Raw genomic sequence first — 20393 nt, 5'->3', positions numbered from 1 at the left:
TTTAGATTGATTTTTAGCAAGAGAGGAAGGGAGAGAGAGAGAAACATCGATGTGAGAGAGGAACATCCATCAGTTGCCTCCCTGTATGCACTTGGACTAGGGATCGAACCTGCCACCTTTTGGTGTATGGGACAACATTCCAACCAACTAAGCCAGCTGGCCAGAAGAATTAGATTTTAAACTATTATGAAAAATCACTCTTACATCATTTCTTTCCCTAACACTACTAAACAGTTCTTCTGTAAAAGGCGAGAATAAAAAGCAATTGAAAATTAGTTACATACATGTATAAATATGTACTGATCATTTGATTTATGCAGATCACTCACCAGGTACTTTGGGGGGAAAAAAGTAATGTAATGACCTTCACTGTCAAAAACTGGAAACTAAATCAAGCCATGAATGCACAAACATGACTCTTGGAGTCAATTCTAAAACTGCATTTTCTCTGAAGCTCCATATACATCAAATATTACTAACAACCAGCTAAGCTCTCACAGTTTCTTCTTTTCTGAAATAGCTGGCTCATACCAACATCAAAATGTTCTAAGTCAGTGATACCAGTCAATCATAATGGGATAAAGAGCGTGGGGAAAACAAACAAAAATGCACTTACCTTAATGAAAAAGAAAATAAAGCCTTGTTATTTTCTTGGTGGTAATAGCAATGGAAATGACAATGATGATAAAAAATGTTATCATTTCTTAAGCACTTATTATCAACTAGGCAGGAGGTTTAATACTTTACAATCCAGAATTCATTTAAGCATGCCAGCAATTATTTAGGACAGAAAAATCCTCACGTTATTAACAAGGAAAGCAAAGGTAATAAATATAAATATTAAGCAACTACTCCAATGTCATAGAGCTGAGAAATAGGGAAGCTTGGGCCCAAACTCACATTCTTAAATGCTACACTACATATACATGCCTATGAATGCCACTCTATATTTTTTAATCCAAATAATAACATACTTAAAAAGACTCCTGAACTGATTTATGTCAACTGAATCCTATAGTGAGAATCACTCTATTGATAGTCAGTCACCTTCATCACTAAAGTTGGATCATATTATGTGTTGTGACTGCATTTCCTAAAGGTGGCCAAACCAATATATCCCACTGCACAAGTTCTTTTTAATATGCAATTTGGATGCTTTCATTATGGAGAATGGTCTACATTTCCCTTCCTTGAATATGGCCAAGTCTGTAACTATGGCACAAGTGAGCCAATGTGACTTCCTAGGCCAGTGGTCGGCAAACTGCGGCTCGCGAGCCACATGCGGCTCTTTGGCCCCTTGAGTGTGGCTCTTCCATAAAATACTGACTTCTGCGCATGGGCCACAAAGTTTCAATCGTACTGTACGTGCGTGCCTGCACGTGGTATTTTGTGGAAGAGCCACACTCAAGGGGCCAAAGAGTCGCATGTGGCTCATGAGCCACAGTTTGCCGACCACTGTTAGGCTAACTGTTAAAAAAGGTTATTTAGCTTCCACCTGTTTTTTTTTTTTTTAATATATTTTATTGATTTTTTACAGAGAGGAAGGGAGAGGGATAGAGAGTTAGAAACATCGATGAGAGAGAAACATCGACCAGCTGCCTCCTGCACACCTCCCACTGGGGATGTACCCACAACCAAGGTACATGCCCTTAACCGGAATTGAACCTGGGACCCTTCAGTCTGCAGGCTGACGCTCTATCCACTGAGCCAAACCGGTTTGGCCACCTGTTTCTTATGAGATGTTCACCCTTGGAATCCAGCTGCCATGCTATGAAATTAAGAGCCACATGGAAAAGTGGTCTGGCCATTGCTTTAGCTGAAGTGACATTTACCTTTTGGCATTAACCATCAGGAAAATGAATGGGCAAACCTTTAGGTGACTTCATTTCCAAGCACTTGAGCTGCTCCCAATGATGTCTTGTGGAACTGAGACAATCCGTTTGAATGTCAAGTCTATGAACAAAATAAATGTTGTCATTATTTTTTATGCTACTAAATTTTGGGTATGTTACACAGCAATATATATATTAGTATCTCCATAACATTTTTCTAACTTCACAGTATAGTGTGCTCTAAAAAGACAATACATGCAAAAAGATATTTTAAAGAGCTAAAACAATTATTATCATTGCCTTTGTTTTTATTATTATAACTAGAGGCCAAGTGCATGAAAATTTGTGCACTTGGGCGCGGGGTCCCCTCAGCCCAGCCTGTGCCCTCTCGCAGTCCAGGACCCCTCAGGGGATGTCCACTTGCTGGCTTAAGTCCACTCCCTGGGGGATCATGCCTAAGCTGGCAGTCAGACATCCCTCTGGCAGCCCGGGAGCCCTCTGGGGAGCAGGCCTAAGCTGCAGTCAGACATCCTTAGCGCTGCAGAGGAGGCAGGAGCCTCTCCTGCCACAGCTGCTACACTCGCAGCTGTCAGCCTGGCTTGTGGCTGAGTGGAGCTTCCCCTGTGGTGGGAGAGGCTGCATTGAGCGCCTGCCCCCTGGCGGTCAGTGTGCATCATAGCGACCAGTCATTCCTGGTCATTCGGCCATTAGAGTCAATTTGCATATTGCCCTTTTATTATATAGGATTGCCCTGTACAGTCACTCCAAATGATTAAACTTGTTCCAGTATCCCCTATTGTTACTACTAAAAATATGGTCCATGAACCAGCAGCATCACTGTCACCTGGGAGATGGTTAGACATGCAAAATCTGGGGTCCCATCTTAGACCCACTAAATCAGAATCTGCATTTAACAAGATCTCTAGGTGATTCCGATGCATATTAAAGTTTGGAAAGCACCAGTAGAGACTACCTGAGCAAGGCCCTATAGGGTGTGTCCTTCATCAATCACATGTGCTGGTTAGTCTAAGAGAGTCATTGCTCCTGTAGACAGACACTAGCTCCTTGTCCTCTATAGATAGGTATGTTGAACCAGTAAAATAACCCCATGCATTTTCATGAGGAAATTTATGAGAAATAAAAAACTTTCAAAAGTTCTGTCTCCCTTTCAAGATGAGTGGAACGCTGACAGCAGCGACCCAGCATGATCTGACAGATGGTGTGTGTCAGATGGATGAGTGGAAAAGAAGAAAAAAAGTCTTTCAAAGTACCTGATTGTAGTTTTAGCTAAAAGCTACCTTTATGCCAATTTTCCAGAGTCTAGTAGCTTTCAAATGTTTAGAATAAAGGATTCAGTATCCCTGTATTTTGCAGGTAATTGGCTAGCTAGATTGCCAATTACCTGTATAGGTAAAAGTGAGCATTCCTGTCTGTGCTTTCCTTTAATTAAAATTACTAGCTTGAGAAACAAATATAAGCCATTAATACGGTGCTGTGAGATCAGAGACTCTTCAATTTTAATTTAACCTTGTGTTTAAACTCCAAAATTTCCAATCAGATCTTAATTTCTAACTGCATTTGGCCTTACCCTTAACCAAATATTAGTTCATATAGTTTTGCTTGGATAAACATGAATGTACAAGGTTTGTATCATTGCTTAAATACCTTAAAATTATTAGAAACAGCAGCAAAATAATTAGGCCTCCAAAAGCAGAAAATACTTTTGAAAATAGGAGTAAAGGAAAGCCAAGACCATATGTTTTGATTAAAATTGATTTTAAAACATGACATCCTCTCCAATCATTATATCATGAGCAAACCTGTATGTTTGCAAATAATTATAAGGTATATCTCAGCTTTCTTGTTGCCCTTTCAACATCCCTATGGGATAAGCAAGCATCTATTTCCTTTGTTTTATAGATGAGGAAGATGAAGCAGAGAGCAGAAGACAGCAATAAGGTAACATAACCAGTTAGTTGTTTTATGCTTGAGGATAAACTAATGTTCACATTTGCTAACTCCTTGTGGAATTTCCTCATGGAAAATAGAAAAGGTACCTTAATTTTAGGTAAAAGTTATAGCTGAAGGCCACACATAGAATATAACCACAGTCTCTAGCACAGTGCTGTCCTGTTTCAATAGAAGTTCCTGTGACAACAAGAATGCTCTTTATCTGCACTCCTCAATATGGGAACCACTGTCCACAAGTGGCTACTGAACACTTGACTTGTGTCTATTGTCACAAGAAGCTGAATTTGGGGGTTGATTAAATTTTAATTAAGTTTTTTTTTTTAAAGTTAAATTTAACTTTACTCCAAAGAGTAGAAGCATGAAACGCTGAGAGCCAGGCTTTGGACAACCCATCCTCCAATAATTATTTCTAGACAATTCTCACAGAAAACACTCTGTTATTCCCACCTACAGAAACCCCAAAAGAAGAAAAAAAAGCAGTAGAGCAGCTACCAGTACAGGCCAATGAGATGGGAGTCTGAGGTATCAGTTTAGAGTCCTGAACTCTGCTCTATTGTTTGAAAAAAAAAGAAAGAAAATTGGAATTGGTAAGTTTTAAGGCATTTTCCAGTTATAAAATTATGTGATATTTAGCAAGATCCAATTAGGTTTCTCCCTCCCCTCTCTTCTGTCCCTTATTTTATCTATTTTTTTAACATCATTTTGAGATTTCTTCTAATCTCAGCAAATTAAAAAATATTTCCAATCTGCAAGTTCATGTTCCCCTCTCATAAGCCAATGAAGAATGATTTTCTTGTGGTTATCATTTTTCACTTTAAAAGAGCCAGGTAGTGTATTCTGCCAGCTTCTGAGATATGGCAAAAACGATTAATTCAAAGCATGACTTGGTTTTCCTATTCTCTTGTCATGAATCAGGGTTATTTGAACTTGGTACTTATACTTTTTTTTTTTGCCTGAGGATTTTCCAATCTTTTCTTTACAATGGTCTCTTCCACAGCTACACTAATAAATATACTCTATGCCCTAGGCAGCCCTTTCTGACTTCACATTAAATGCAAAAGGGAAAAAGTGGTATAAAATCCCACATTTCCTGAGAACTTATTTTTAATTCTCTACTCTTTAATTTTACTAGGGCTACTTTTCTTCCATATATGTTTCAAATACATTTGCATTATGTTTCCTTAGTAAGAATGTGGTCTGAATAACATATTTCTTTTCCTATCCCTAATTATCCCTTTAACCTGTTTCTATTTGCTCTCAATGCATCTCTTTTCCTATCAACCTTCTTAGATTAAAAAGAAAAGTTATTCATCAGTTTCAATCAGATCATTTTAGTTTCCAATACTCTTCTGCTAATATTCAGATTGAATCCAATTTAAGAAAATTTGCTTCTCTACCAGTTGACAAAATATGCTTGGGATTTAAAGTAATTTTAAAAATGTTTTACTTTTGGAAGACAGATTTCCTACACTTTATCAAACCCTGTGAGTCATGTTCAGGGCATTAATTTTCTGAAAGTCAATATCAATCTATTTCCTACAATTCTTATTTTGTAGAATGTTGGCCCTTAAAAGCAGAAAATAGATTTTTTTTTTTAAAAATCCAAGCTTGCACTCTTACGCTCCTGAGGGTTAGGGGACAGGATAAGGAGCACCTAAGTTTAATCCATGGAGTTTCAAAAGGTTCAAATTGACCTTAATACACCTCCAGTCTGGAGGACTAGGAGCAGTAAAGTAAATTTCCCAGATTTCCAGATCAAACTAAGTCTAGAAAGGATCTTCAGGAAAAATTCAAACTGACTCAGATATCTAAGAATCTTGAACCCAGACTGTGGTTTACTGAGGAAAACACCATCTCTATGAACCCAACTGGTTCTGGAGAGAGTTGGACAGAGGAAATGGAGTGCCTGAGCCTTCAGCTCTCTCCTGTACCTTACTTTAGCTTCCCTTTCTCTTTATGAGTTCACTCCAAATTGCTGAGAAGCTCAGAATTCCTATGGCTACTGCTTTAGGTTTGAATGATCAATAAGTATGTTTCTATGGTCACCTATATCACTGCATAAGAATTCTAGCTCTATCGGGAATTTCCTCCATACTGACTTATCAAGTTCTCTCTTATACTTCCTGAATAATTAAGAAACCGGTGTGACCTGGTTTGCTCTCTTAGAATTCCACAAGAAATCTTGTTTTCTTTAGCTGTCTCTTCAGCATCGGCATCTGAAAAACCTGCCACTAGTGAGGTCAGCTACTTTCATTGTTTTTCCTTGGAACCAGCTCTGCTTTGAAAGCCAGACTATTTGTATCCTTTTCATTCGTCACTTTCAAGATTTTATTTCTCAGATGGTGTCACCTGTATCTTCTCCATCCTCCAGGCACAGCCTGAGAGAGCAGCTGGTCTTCCCCAATGCAGTTGGCTTAAGGAGAATGTCCACCCCCACCTCACTGAACAAAATGGAACAAAGGATTCTGGAACCACGCTCTACATGTGACTATCCACTCCTCTTTCAATTCCCTTGAACTGTTCCTCCCATGCCTCAAACTGGTTTTATCAATCATCGCCCAGAGGCCACGCTTTCTCAGTTATCCATTATCCCTGAAGCTCTGAGGCTTCCTGATTGGAGCCAATTCCCTATGCGACCCACCTAACTCCCCAACATTTTGATTTCAGGAACTCCTCTTCTCTGGTCATTGGACTTCAGTTTATTTTCAAGATTTTTCCTGAACTTATTATTTGTCATCAACTCCCAACAGAAAACTTGTCTAACCTTAGAAAACATTGCCCTTTTGACTAGTTGAATGCTGGTTTCCCTTCTAAGAGCTTGGCAAGGTTTCTTCCTTTCTCCCTATTTGATATTTATTATTCTTCCTATCTCTTGCCACATCTTCTGGGAGACATGATGCTTATAGACACATGTCCAACTACTAGGGTTTGAGTCCCCACTGTACCCTTTACGAGTATTGTTCCTTTGAAACATTATTTTATTTCCCCAGTTTCCTCATTTTAAAAACAGGAGTTCATGCAGCCACACCTATCCATCATAAATCAGGTCTTTCAGAACCACCCACTCATAAGGCTAAGTCAGGGCCAGGAAAAATCCATCATAAGATAAAAAAGGTACACTCAGGAGTCAACATGAAGAAGACAAAGGCCATAAACAAGCTACATAAGCAAGTAGCTCAGATTCCCATACATCCACTCCTGCTGCAATAGCAAATTGTCCTCAGAGTACAAAGAATGTGCATAGGAGCTGCTCTGGGCTCTATAGATTTAGAGGTCCTTGTTTCCAGAAGAGGAACACTCCCCCCGGCCCATAGCATATAGATAAGAGTTCCACAGAGTGGGTTGAAATGATTGTCATGTTGTTATCTAACAAAAACTTGCATTCAGAACTTACAACTCAATAAAAAAAAATTAAAAATAATAAAAAACACAGATAAAAGCCCAGGAGAGGATTACTTAGTGTTTACAAAAACTAGACTGGTTAGTTAAATGGAGATGATTAGCAACGCCACACCTGCGTCCTTTAGAGCTATAGGAGTGGCACTAATTTTTACTGTCCCCCTAGGATAACGATGTTTTTCTCTTCTTTGCTTGGCTTGGGAGAAAAAGACAGGAGGGAAGAGGCTGCTACTCGGACTTTGCAACTACCGTAACTTTTGCTCCACAGACCAAGAACCTTGAGGACTTGTGCCAAGTACTAAGTAGGTCTATTTCCATTTTGTATTCAGAGAATGAAGAAATAACATCTGCCAGTGTTCTAACTTGGTTAAATTAACACTTATGAAGTAGCATGCAGGGTGTGGCGAAAGTAAACCGCCATTCAACAATGGACCAGAAGAGGAATTGAAATAGAGGAGTTTGTTATTCCTAAGTCCTGGCTTAGGACTTAGGAATTCTTCTCTGAATGGCATGCTTCTCTGAATATAGACAGAAAACAGACAGGACCTGGGTCACAGGCTTTCATTGAGTCCTTGAGTGGAATACTTTATGGTTCTTGGGCTAAGGTTGGATTAATCAATTCAAACCAAAAGAGTGGGGTTTTGGTAATACCTATTATTTACGGGCTCATAAGGGAGAGGCCAGGGAGACTGTTGATCACAAGGAATGTTGGAGAAATCATATCAGTGACTTTGCAAGCTGCTATCTAGGGCAGGGGTGGGCAACCCCTGGCACGCGTGCCAAACATGGCACGCCAGTAACTTTTGCTGGCACACGAAACCCTCTTAAAATCTTCCATTTACAATTTTTTTCTTAATATCGACTTTTTTATTTTTCAGATAAGTTCAGTGTAGGTGCATCTTAGATAAATTAATAATTTTACATAACATGTATACATTAAAAAATAAATGTATTTTTCACCATCACATACTGTGTTTTTGTCGCTTGAATGAATTTTATTATTTCTTCAAGGTTTTTTCACATATGCACACCTTAAGAGATATCAAGTAGGCGTAACATGTTCTCAAAAAATTAGGGTTGACACGCAGAAGAATTTTGAGTCAGAGATTTTGCTGGTTTTGGCACGCACTCACAAAAAGTTTGCCCACCCCTGATCTAGGGCATGCATTTGCCTGAGGGGATAATGCCAATTTAAGGTCACTGCAGGCCACTTGGCCCAACAAAATAGATGCCAAGGCAACAAAACTAAGGAGTAGCTTAGCTAACCTCTCAGCAACCAGGATTCCATTTATTATTTGTCCTTGTATTCTCTTATTCTCTCCAGGGGGTCATGATAACACTTTATGTGTCCAGGTAACAATATCAATATGAACCCTGTGTTCAAGTCTTTAAAATGTTTGGGTGTTACTCTTTCCTCAGTACACATTTACTCCAGTGAATATCCAGCTCTTTAGGGAGGAACTGAAAGAAACCCGTGCTGTGTATACTTGCTGTAATATGGCTGAGTATGTCTTCCTGGGGACCTGGACCTTTTTTAGTTTTTGTTCTATGTCCTAATACTGGCTCATGTCCATTGGAGAAGAGATTATGATTTTTCAGTGAGCAACTTTTCTCAACTTCTGAATCATCCATTCCTGATTTATTTTGATGGTACTAATTAAACAGTAACCTTTTAAACTACTTTTCTATTTTGTTCCTACAGTTCTATATCCTACTAACCATCTTCACAACTCTCTTGAGTCAGGCTTCTTGAATGCCATTCATTAGTATAATCATGTCCACCTAACTTCTGAAGGTTAAGCACTTATTTACGCTTCTATTGTTTTCAGGTTCTGTCACTATCATCCCCATTGCTACTTGTGAACTGAATTTTATAGCTAAGGCTATAAAGGAAGAAAGTGGCAGCTAAAGGCTGTCTGTGGTCAGCACTTCCAGCAGATGGGCCAACAAGACCTTCACTGAAATGGTTTCTGGGTCACTGCAGTGTCCACTATGCTGAAAAAATTCTACTAAAATCATCTCCCTCCTTCCTCCAGGACCATGCCCTTCAATATAAACATTTTATGATTTATTGTATAGAAATAGGTACTTCCATACAAGTTTTGTAAAAAAAAAATGTTGTAAAAGAATTTTTATAAACTAGGGAAACTACCAGGTGGAAGAACGGTGTGTTGGTTTGTCATCCTGGGTCTCTTGGAGCATTGAGTGGCCATGTAAGAAGCCTATCTATCCATCCCCTGGGCAGGTTTTATGGAGAGACCCTGAATCTACACTAATAAAAGAGAAACATGGTAATTAGTGTACAACCGCTACCCTTTTCATTGGCTAATCAGTGAGTATATGCAAATTAACTGTCAGCCAAGATGGCGGCCGGCAGCCAGGCAGCTGGAAGCGAACATGAGGCTTGCTTGCTGCAGTGAAGGAGGACTCCAACATTCCCCGCCTGCCTTGCCCGCCTCTGAGCTACAACTCTAAGCAACTATGTACTATGTTGCAAACATAGAAGATAAACAAAAACCCAGAAACTGGCTTTCATTCAGCCGGGCTTTAGCAACATTGTATCGATGTTTTCAGCAGCGAGGCCTCAGAGCTAAAGATGGCCCAGAATAAAAAAAAAAAAAAAAGAAAACAAGGAGCGATTGGAAGCTTCAGTCACTCGCTTCAGGAAAACAGCCCTCAGCCCCTCACCCAGACTTGCCAGGCACCCCAGTGGGGACCCCCACCCTGATCCAGGACACCCTTCAAGGACAAACCAGCCGGCCCCTACCCATGCACCAGGCCTCTATTCTATATAGTAAAAGGGTAATATGCCTCCCGGCACCGGGATCAGCGGAGCAGCGAGGCCTCCCGGCACCGGGATCAGCATGACAGGGGGCAGCGCCCAAACCCCCTGATCGCCCTGTGTGTGTGACAGAGGGCAGGGCCACAACCTCCCTATCTACCCTGCTCTGTGCCTGATAGGGGGGAGCTCCCCAATCCCCTGATTGCCCCGCAGCTCTGTGTTTGACAGGGTGCAGCGCACCAACCCCCTGATCGGCCCTGCTCTGTGTGTGACAGGGTAGAGCCATAACCTCTCCATCGGCCCTGCCCCGAGTGTGACAGTGGCAGCGCCCCAACCCCCTGATCGGCCCTGCTCTGTGGGTGATAGAGGGTGGCGCCCCAACCCCCCTCCATGGGCCTTGCTCTGTGTGTGACAGGGTAGAGCCATAACCTCCCCATTGGCCCTGCCCTGAGTGTGACAGGGTGCAGCACCCCAACCCCCTAATGGGCCCTGCTCTGTGCGTGACAGGGGGGAGCTCCTCAACCCCCTGATTGGCCCTGCTCTGTGCGTGACAGGGTACAGAGCCCCAACACCCCTGATGGGCCCTGCTCTATGAGTGACAGGGGGCAGTGCCCCAACCCCCTGATCGGCCCTGCTCTGTGCATGACAGGGGGTGGCGCCGCAACCTCCCCATTGACCCTGCCTTGAGTGTGACAGGGGGCGGTGCCCCAACCCCCCAATCGGCCCTACCCTGAGCGTGACTGTGGGTGGCATCGCAACCTCCCGATCCGCCCTGCTCTGTGCATAATGGGGCGGCGCCCCAACTCCCCAATCGGCCCTGCTCTGAGCCTGACCAGGGGCTGCACTTAGGAATTGGGCCTGCCCTCTGCCACCCGGAAGCAGGCCTAAGCCAGCAGGTCGTTATCTCCCGAGGGGTCCCAGACTGCGAGAGGGCACAGGCCGGGCTGGGGGACCCCCCTTCCCTCCCCCACCCCCCCAGTGCACAAATTTTTGTGCACCGGGCTCTAGTATATAAATAAGGAGGAGAATGGCCCAGCTGAGCTCAGCCTTTCAGCCATCTCTGTTGAAGTATCACACAAATAAGTAAAGTTATCTTGGTTCTTCCATACCAAGCCAACCATAAACTGAATACCATCAAGTGACCTTGGTAAATGACCTGTGGAGCAGATGAGTCAGCCACCTGAGCATTGCTCAAATTCCAGACCCACAAATTCATAAGATATAAGAAAATCATTATTGCCATAAGTCACTTAATTTTGAGGGTAGTTTGATATACAGCAATAGGTACCCAGGATGTGTTCCATTTGTGTGTCAGTCACATAACTTACTGAGGGACTTTGCATTATAGATAACTAGTGCTCCGGTGCATGGATTCATGCACATTGAAAGGAAATTAATTAGAAGGTGACCGGTGGGGCAAGACAGGACTGGGCGAGATGGGCTGGACACACTCTGGAGCCAACCTCCCATGGTCCCACCCCAGCTGCACCAGGGGCAGTGCCATGGCTCAAAGGTCATCTGGGTAGTGAGTGGGGTCCTTCCAGCAGGTGGGGTCCCTCGGCCTGGCCTGTGGGGATCAGGCAAATACCAGCTCTCCAACATCCCCCGAGGGGTCCTGGATTGCGAGAGGGTGGTTCTCGGGTGACGCACCCCAGAACTGGGCTCCCTCCTCTCTGGTTCTAGGTGTGTCACCTGAGAACCACAGCTGCCAAGTCACCGCAGCTCAGCAGCTCCTGCGGCAAGCGTCTGCCCCTTAATGGTCAGTGCACATTATAGCTACTGATCAGAGTGTTTGACCCCTGGTGGTCATTGCATGTCATAGCTACCAGTCGGATGATCAAACGGTCAGACGGTCACTTAGGCTTTTATATATATAGATTGCTAAATATTTGATTATTTATTTCCGATAAAATTTATTGTATCGATTATGTACCAGGAGTAGTACTTTTTCACATATTGTCTCATTCAGTCCTGACAAAATGAGTTACAAAACAGTGCCAATCAATGGTCAATTGTATCTCAACAATAAATACATCTTTTCTGTTCTACTCTGTTCTATGATGCTGGGACTCAGCCATATTTTCAGGCTCATTTTCAAGTTAATTTATGGTTAAATTCTGCCATGAGGAGGTACTAGAGGAAGACTGTAAGGAGGGAGGAACAAAGGACGTCCTTTCAGTTTTGCTATCCATGTCAATAGATTTCAGCAACAGCAGTTGTTTGTAGTCTCAAGTGTGTGAATTTCAGCACTCTCAGAATCAGCCTCAGTGTACTCTCTCAGAAGTAATACAGGGAGCAGTCATCCTGTGCCATCTCCTCAATGTTCTGAGCACCAGCCCTGCAGAGATACCCCTTTGAGCTCCTGAGGTATGTTTTTCAGATTTGCTTCAGGCCACTCAATAAAAAAGAACTGATGCCCCACAGATAAAGTAGAAATATCCTTTCCTCTTCCCAATATGATCTCCTATTCTCCAAAGGAACTTCTTCCATAATCTTAGTAGATATCCTTTATTTGACAGCTGCTATCCTTTAAGTTTATTCTATTTAAAATATTTATAATATTTAAAAAAATATTATCAAGCCCTAGCTGGTGTTGCTCAGTTGGTTGGAGTGTGTCCTATACACCAAAAGATGGCGGGTTTGATTCCCAGCCAGGGAAAATACTAAGGCTGTGGGTTTGATCCCCTGTCAGGGCACATGGGAAAGACAACTGATTGCTGTTTCTCCCTCTATCTCCCTTTCTCCTTCTCTCTCCATTCCTCTCTCTAAAATCAATAAAAATTTTATCAAAAAATTATCAACTTATATATAATTCCATTAAAATGCCTAGTATAGTATTTTGTGTTTTTAATATACTGTATCCATAATTTTCCTCAACATCATTTTCTTTTTCCTGATGGACTTATTTTTTACTAGAGGCCCGGTGCACGAATTTGTGCACCAGTGGAGGGTCCCTTGGCCTGGCCTGAGGGATTAGGCCGAAATTGGCTCTCTGACATCTCCTGAGAGGTCCTGGATTGCAAGAGGGTACAGGCCAGGCGAAGGGACCCCATCTGTGCATGATCGGGGCTGAGGAGGGTGCGGGAGGTTGGCCAGCCAGGGAGGGACCGTGGGAGGGCTCCAGGGTTTGTCCAGCCCATTATGCTCAGTCCAATCCGCTGGACCCCAGCAAGCTAACCTGCCAGTCGGAGCATCTGCCCCTGGTGGTCAGTGCACGTCATAGTGAGTGGTTGAGCGGTCTTAGCATATTATTAGCATATTACACTTTGATTAGTTGAATGGACAACCAGACGACGGGAGACTTAGCATATTAGGCTTCTTTATATAGGATTGCTTAAAGTATTGCATCTGTCTTCTTTTCTCCCGATAGACCGCCCCCCCCCCCAGCCACTCCCACCCCTGAAGGAAAGCCCCCACTGTCCTAGTGTCTATGTCCATTGGTTATGATAATATGGATGCATACAAGTCCTTTGGTTGATCTCTAACCTCCCCTCCCCCCTACCCAACCATCACTTGTCCCAAGAAAACAAAAACACCAATCAGAAAGGATATATGCACCCCTATGTTCATAGTAGCACAATTTACAATAGCTAAGATTTGGAAACAGTCTAAGTGCCCATCAGCAGATGAGTGGATTAGAAAACTGTGGTACATCAACATCATTTATAAACAATCAATTCAAGTATATACATATCTAAATCATTTCTTTTATCTGATATACAGAATTCCATTACATGAATATACTGCCACTTATTTATCCTGTTATTGCTATTTTTAGGTGGCTTTCATTTAAAACTCATTTAATACCTTCACTGAAGAAAAAACATTTCACTTGTTTGGTACCAATGTGTATTTTAATTGAAAAATATATATTGCTCATTTCTCTTGCCATTCAATCACATTTTAGAAATGTTAAGAAATTGTCATCCCCTAAAGCCTCTAAAATGCTAAGTTTTCATTAAAGCAAAACACATGTTCCCCCAAAGAAGATCCATCTATATAATGATATGAGATCTTTGTGGCATCTCTAAACTCATGGGCTCAGTTATAGCTAAGAAAGTGTTCAACAAAAATGAAAAACTTCATCCCGGAAACAGACATGATCAACCTTACTTCTATCAACTGCAAGATCTCTTCTGATACCCAAGACTGCTTGCTTCTCTTTCTAGAGGGGCTAATTTCAAAATGGCTGCACTTGATTCAAAGCTAACAAACAGCTTTTAGCTTCAATTAATTCCTAGAAATTGAAGGTAGTAAATGAAAAAATCTAGGCATAGCAAAAATATTTCCTTATTTCAGTTTTCCCAGGACAATCCTGGTTTCCATGAGCTTAGACTTTATCTGCGTGACTAGAGAAAAATAATTGGGTTAAAAGATAATGATCATCGATTTACCACAAATTGTTTAGTTCCAGTATGGCGTATGGCTGCATATGCACCTTCTGTTCTCTATGCCATGGTGAATACCTGCCTAACAGCCATGGCATGCTCCCCATAGTGCTCAAACAAGGCTTTTTAGTTCTTTAATATAGCAAAGTGATCATAAAATTAAATCATTCAAACCAGGGCATTTTGAGAGTGAATAAGAGTGCTACTAGTAATTGTACCATAAAAACACAAATGAAACATACATATCAAATAAGTGCAGATAGCTTTAAAAGATTGAACATACCTCTCTATGACGGAACGATTTTATGTTATGTGTTAATAATTTAACTCTGTTATCCTCACAAAACCAGTATCATGTACTATTAACATAATTTCCATTTGCCAGATGGAAACTGAGGATTGGAGATGTCAAATTACTTTCCTAAAACAGTGGGTCTGTGATTTAAATTCAGTATTTCTCATTCTGCAGCCTGTGTGTTAGCTGCTATATTCTATTGTCACTCAAGATCAGCACCATATTTCATCACCTGTTACATTGCCAGTAACCTACAGGATAATTTCAGTGATTTTACATGGAAATTACTCAAAAGCCTTTTTCCTTCCAGCTTAAAATTGTACCACTTACTATGCTGATCAGCAAGCATTACTGAAACTTCTTGAGTGAAGCAGAAACAACAGTGACAAATGGAAAGAAGAGACAAATGTGTCATCTTCTCCAAAATGGCTCAATTTAAAAGTATATATTCGTTCACTTGTAATCCTTATTATTCATGGATTCCATATTTCCAAATTCACCTATTTGCTAAAATGTACTTGACACTCTAAAGTCAGTACTCGGGCACTTTCCATGCACAGAGTCGTGAAAAGTGTGCTGCCCAGTGCGGACGCTCTCAGCTGAGGTCTGATAGGGCGGTGCTCTGCTTTCTTGTCTCAGCTCTCGCACCGTAAACAAGTGTCCTTTTCATGGTCCATTCACTGCCACATTTTTCACATTTTATACTTTTTGTTGGTGATTTTGCCATTTAAAATGGCCTCCAGACTAGTGCTGAATTCCTATCTAGTGTTCCTAAGCATAGGACAGCTATGATACGTCTTACGGAGAAAATATATGTGCTAGATAAGCTTTATTCAGGCATGAGTTCTATAGTGCTGTTGGCCATGAGTTCAATATTAATGAATAAATATCATATTAAATAAGGCATCTTTAAATGGTAACATACATAAAACAAGGCTGAATATTCTCAATCGATGTAAATGTCGTGGTCAGAGGCTCTGAGGAACTTAACTCTAGGTTTACCTTAGGAGCAATGGCTCAATATTCACTAATAACTACCATGAAAAATGAGGAGCAGCTCTACTTATCCTAGTCATTCCTCAGCTAGTCTTATAAAGGAGGAAAACCAGTCTTATTCCTTGTTTATATTATGTATTTGATGTTTGACTGCTGATAGCTTTTAAACCACACCCCACCATCTTCCCCCACACATCTGGCAAGCTAATTAAGAAAGCTCAGACTCTCTTTTAGGCATGGGTGGGAGATTCAAATCATGCAAGCCCCTGCCCATGCACGGGAATCTCTCAATGAGCCCTGCCCCATCTATCTATATAAAACTCTAATATGCAAATTGACCAAATGCTGGAATGACTGGTCACTATGACGTGCACTGACCACCAGGGGGCAGATGCTCGACACAGAAGCTGCCCCCAGCCTGCAGGCCCCAACCAGGAGTGGCAGTGGGAGGCGGGGCCGGCAAGTGGGTGGCGCCAGGCCAGCCAAGGCGGGTGCGAGCAAGTGCCGGCCAAGCCTAGGGACCCTACCTGTGCACAAATTTCGTGCACCAGGCCTCTAGTAACCATAATAAAAAACCAGGGCAGTCTCTTTTCTTTGCCCTGGCAAGCCATTTCAGACTTTTGCAAAGCCAGCCTTGCTCTGCCATCATTCCTTTCAAATATGTTAGTAATAAACCTTTTTATAACCTTATGGTAGGTGTGTAGTGTCATTAGCCCAAACATTGAAACCAATTCAGAGTGCAGGGTCCATCTGCCTCCGCAGGTAACCCTATGTATTAATATACATCCATTTTGTCTTTTATTGATCTTATGTATTATATCACTTTACATAGCAGAGTGATCCTAATTGTGAGGGACAAACTACATAAGATTTACATTTCAGAGAAATAATCAGAATGGTGTGTGGCAAGGCAAAGCTCTGAGTCAAAGGTAATACCATGGTAATTAGCAACTAGAAGTATATTTAACCAATGTGATAGCAAAACTCTTTCTCTATATACTGAATTAGGCATTAAGATAACGGCTGGCATATTACTTCAGTTTTTATTTACTGCTCTACATCTTTCAGTTACCTGTCACGAAGGTAGAATTCATAGCCACTTACAAGTTCTCTAGAATAACAAGAATTTATCGAAATGGAAACTCGGCAAGTAGCCAAAGAGCTTCCTTCCTTAAACCATGCAACATCCAAGTCTGCAGGGGTTAGAAACTAAACTCTTGATCTAAACACATGTATGTCTTTGAAGTATTCTTCAACTAATACACTGCTCCCTAGCCCTAGGCACGGATTTTACCACGCCTGAAAACACAGGCATAAACAGAGCTATCAGCCATCCTGAAACACTTTCCATTCTATAGGTCAATCCCTTTGGTCTCTCCAGACCATTAAGGAAAGTCTAACACTTAGAACTCACTCCAAGTTACAAAACCTACGCACCAGAGGAACAGAGCAGGTGCCAGGGTCAAAAATGTGTGTAAATTCTTCAATACCACCCAGAAGAATTTCTAAACAGTTTCTATTTTCATCAAAAAAGCTGGTGTAAACCTCGGGTGCCATTGGTGAGGACAATTAAGAGTTTGCTAAATGAGGGGGAAAAACGCCTCTACAGATGCATAATTTAAAACCCTGGAATTAAGAGCATCGTTTTTGCAGTGTTTTAGAAAGAAGGATTGCTCATGCTGGATGATATTGCTCACAGAAGTGGCAGGAGGGGCTTCTGCGCTCTTCTTCCCCAGCAGCATGACTTGCTTCCTGGTTAATAACGTTATATTACTTTGAGCATTTACTTTGCATATATTACTAAGCTGCTTTCTGAACCATGATTCAGATATAAATCAAAAACACTTATACACTAGATTTGAACTTAGGAAGCCTGGTGTGTGTTTCTCCTTGGCCTATCTCTCACATTTAGATGAATAATTTAAAGACATATTCCTCCTTGGGGGTGAAGGCAAATGTAGAGACTGGTTTTCCTATAAAGGCAATTAGAGTAAGTTACAGGTCTGAGATTGGGGAAGAGGTATGGGATTACAGTGACATTTTTTCCTTTTACTATCTATATATATAAAAAGCCAGCAAACAGAACACCATAACAACCAGTAAGACAGATTGCTATGATGCCCACTACAGCCAGCAAACTGGCCCGATCTGGGGCTGGGGCCTCCGGCCAACCTCTCTCAACCCTTCCCCCCTGCTGCACCCCGATCAGCCTGCAGCCCCTCCCCCCAGCCGGCCCCTTCCCTGATTGCCCCCTCCACCCCAATAGGGGGCGGGGCAAGCCAGCCAACCTCCTGCAGCCCCTCCCCAAAGCCAACTCTGCCCCCAATCACCCACCCACACACCAATCAGGGGTGGGGCCCACCGACCAATCGCCTGTGGCCCCTTCCCCCAGCCCGCCCGGCCCCAATTGGGGCTGGGCCGGCTGGCCAACCTCCTGCTGTCTCCTCCTCCTGGCAGGCCTGGCTCCAATCTGCCCCTATTGGGGCCAGGCCGGCCGGACCCCACCCGTGCACAAATTAGTGCACTGGGGCTTTAGTAGATCATAAGAAGTAAAAATTATGGAAAGTTCCATGTATTTTCACAACTGTAGTCTCACCTATAGTAGCTACAATGCTTACATTTTTTTTGTTAGTGAAATTATTATAGGTCAGAGGGATTGTGGCAATCTTCAAATGTCCCTCCCAAAAGCCACTCCTTCCCTTATCTGTGTTAATGGCACCCAGTGTTATTTAGCAATGGAGGGACTGTGTGCTCCAGGGAAGACTTAGCCCTCTTTAATAATCATAATAATATAATTTCTTTTGCTAGTGATTGGTGCATAAGGAATGTAAAACTAGCCACGAGACATTGGTTGAAGTCTCCTGGGGGGCTCTGGGAAGTTTTATTTACTCCTAAAAAGGATCTGAGGGCCCAGCAGTGTGGCTCATGAACCAGGAGGTCATGGTTCAATCCTTGGGCAGGACACATGCTCTGGTTGTGGGCTCAGTCCCCAGTAGGGGACAATGTGGGAGGTGGCTGATCAATGATTCTCACTCATCATTAATGTTTCTATCCCTCTAGATGTATCTGTTTATGTGATTACTATATGGAATATATTTATCTTAATATTCATTATATATGATGTTACTAAAATTATAATCATTAATCATAAGTGGTTTTAAAGATTTTTATTTAGCTTCCAATTTCAAATTTTAGACTTCAGTGCTTCTTTATAACTGTCCCTAGTTCTCAATTACAAGTCATCTTAAATTTTCTCTGCCTTAAGTACAAACTTATCAACATCAGCATCACCATTGTCATTATTTTCCTAAATCCTCTCTTCTCCTCCCTTCATAGGTAAGTCCAGTGAAGAATAAAAATTCTCTTGGGAAAATACATTTGGCATTTCACTTCCTCCACCTGTGATCCAATTCATATCTAATAATATCTTCTCCTTCAAACTGTATCTCTAGTCTCTTTCTTTTTAAGACATTGTTAGCATATTACCTTGCCTCTAAGTGACTCTCCATGCCTGGTTGGTGAGTAGTACCCTCTCACAAATCACTTTCTCCACACACACTTTTCTGAGCCATCTAGGGGCAGGCACCATTCCTTGACATTCTTCGTATCACTCCAGAGGATTTTCTGTATCTCCACTGTCTCTGTGAGCACATTTAGACAAATGCTATTCAATGTACTTCTTATCTCTCATACTTCACTGATATATATGAAACACTGATGATATGTGTATGCAAACAGGGATTCCATAAATCAAACAGAATTCAATGTAATTGGTATACATATTTTTACTGGGCTCAATGTGCCAATAACTATTTTACTAAGAGCTTTAATTAAATATATTAATATTTATTCTTCACAATAAGCTATAAAGGATAACATTACTATCCCCATTTTTATAAGGGAAGAAACCAGGGTTAAGTAGCTTACTCCACATCACACAATCAAGTATTGGTGCATCTGAATTTGAATGCAGTCAATCAGACATCAGCACCCATGAAACTACTACGCTTACAGCTGCCTTCATGTGAACATTCATCAGCCTTCCGTATGACTCAAGCTCTACTCATCTTTGATGCCTCACTTAGAATCTTGTTCACTTAGAAAGGAATATACATCTAAAAGAACAGCTAATAATTACTGAGCATTGTAGAAGAGATGACTAGTTGCTGTCGAAATGGCTAGTTAGCAGGGATTATATTTCCCAGCTCTTCCTGCAATTCAGTTCAGCCATGTAACTAGTTCCTGTCCATGAATTCATTGTGAGTGAGCAAAATTGATCTGTATCACTTTCGGAGCAAAAATTTTAACAAATTAGTGATCTTCTTTGGCCTCTGTTTTCCCTTCCACCGGTTAGATGCAGAAGATTGAAGGCCCTACTAGATGGTAATGCTAAATGATAAAAGCAGCATGGTCCTTCGAGGAGGAAAGTCATAAGCCACTGGAAATATTCACATCTGACTTCTAAGTAAGTAGCAAATAGTCATCTACCGTGTTTGAGCCTTTATTGAATTTTGAAGTCTGTTACAACTGCTAAGTTTTTGGTAACTAATGCAAACATGTAATAGATGTCAGGAATGGAATGTACACTTGCTCACATGATTCTTATTATATTCTGTGAGACAAGTACTTACTTTTGTTTCTGTAGAAACTAGGGTTTGTTGAGTTTGATTAGTTTGTCCAAGGTTATACAACTCAAGAGTGTCTGACTCTCAGAGCTATGCAATGTTACT

At 41.6% G+C, this 20393-nt stretch overlaps 1 long non-coding RNA gene across 2 annotated transcripts; it reads left to right on the top strand.

Moving 5' to 3' along the window:
* The first annotated feature begins 3751 nt into the window (after positions 1-3751).
* On the top strand, positions 3752-20087 carry LOC139019415 (uncharacterized). Of its 2 annotated transcripts, none has more exons than XR_011473103.1 (4): positions 3752-3791; positions 4257-4390; positions 7407-7504; positions 20018-20087. It is a non-coding gene; the product is annotated as an uncharacterized lncRNA (long non-coding RNA). The 2 variants fall into 2 exon arrangements; XR_011473104.1 differs by lacking the exon at positions 20018-20087 and adding an exon at positions 9032-9930.
* Positions 20088-20393: the final 306 nt, after the last annotated feature.

This window comes from Myotis yumanensis, unplaced genomic scaffold (genome assembly GCF_028538775.1).
Source record: "Myotis yumanensis isolate MYYU_CA2020_CCGP unplaced genomic scaffold, mMyoYum1.0.hap1 SCAF_11, whole genome shotgun sequence".
Classification (NCBI taxonomy): Eukaryota; Metazoa; Chordata; class Mammalia; order Chiroptera; family Vespertilionidae; genus Myotis; species Myotis yumanensis.
Note: the sequence above shows the minus strand (reverse complement) of the source record. Positions and strands in the feature narration are given on the sequence as shown.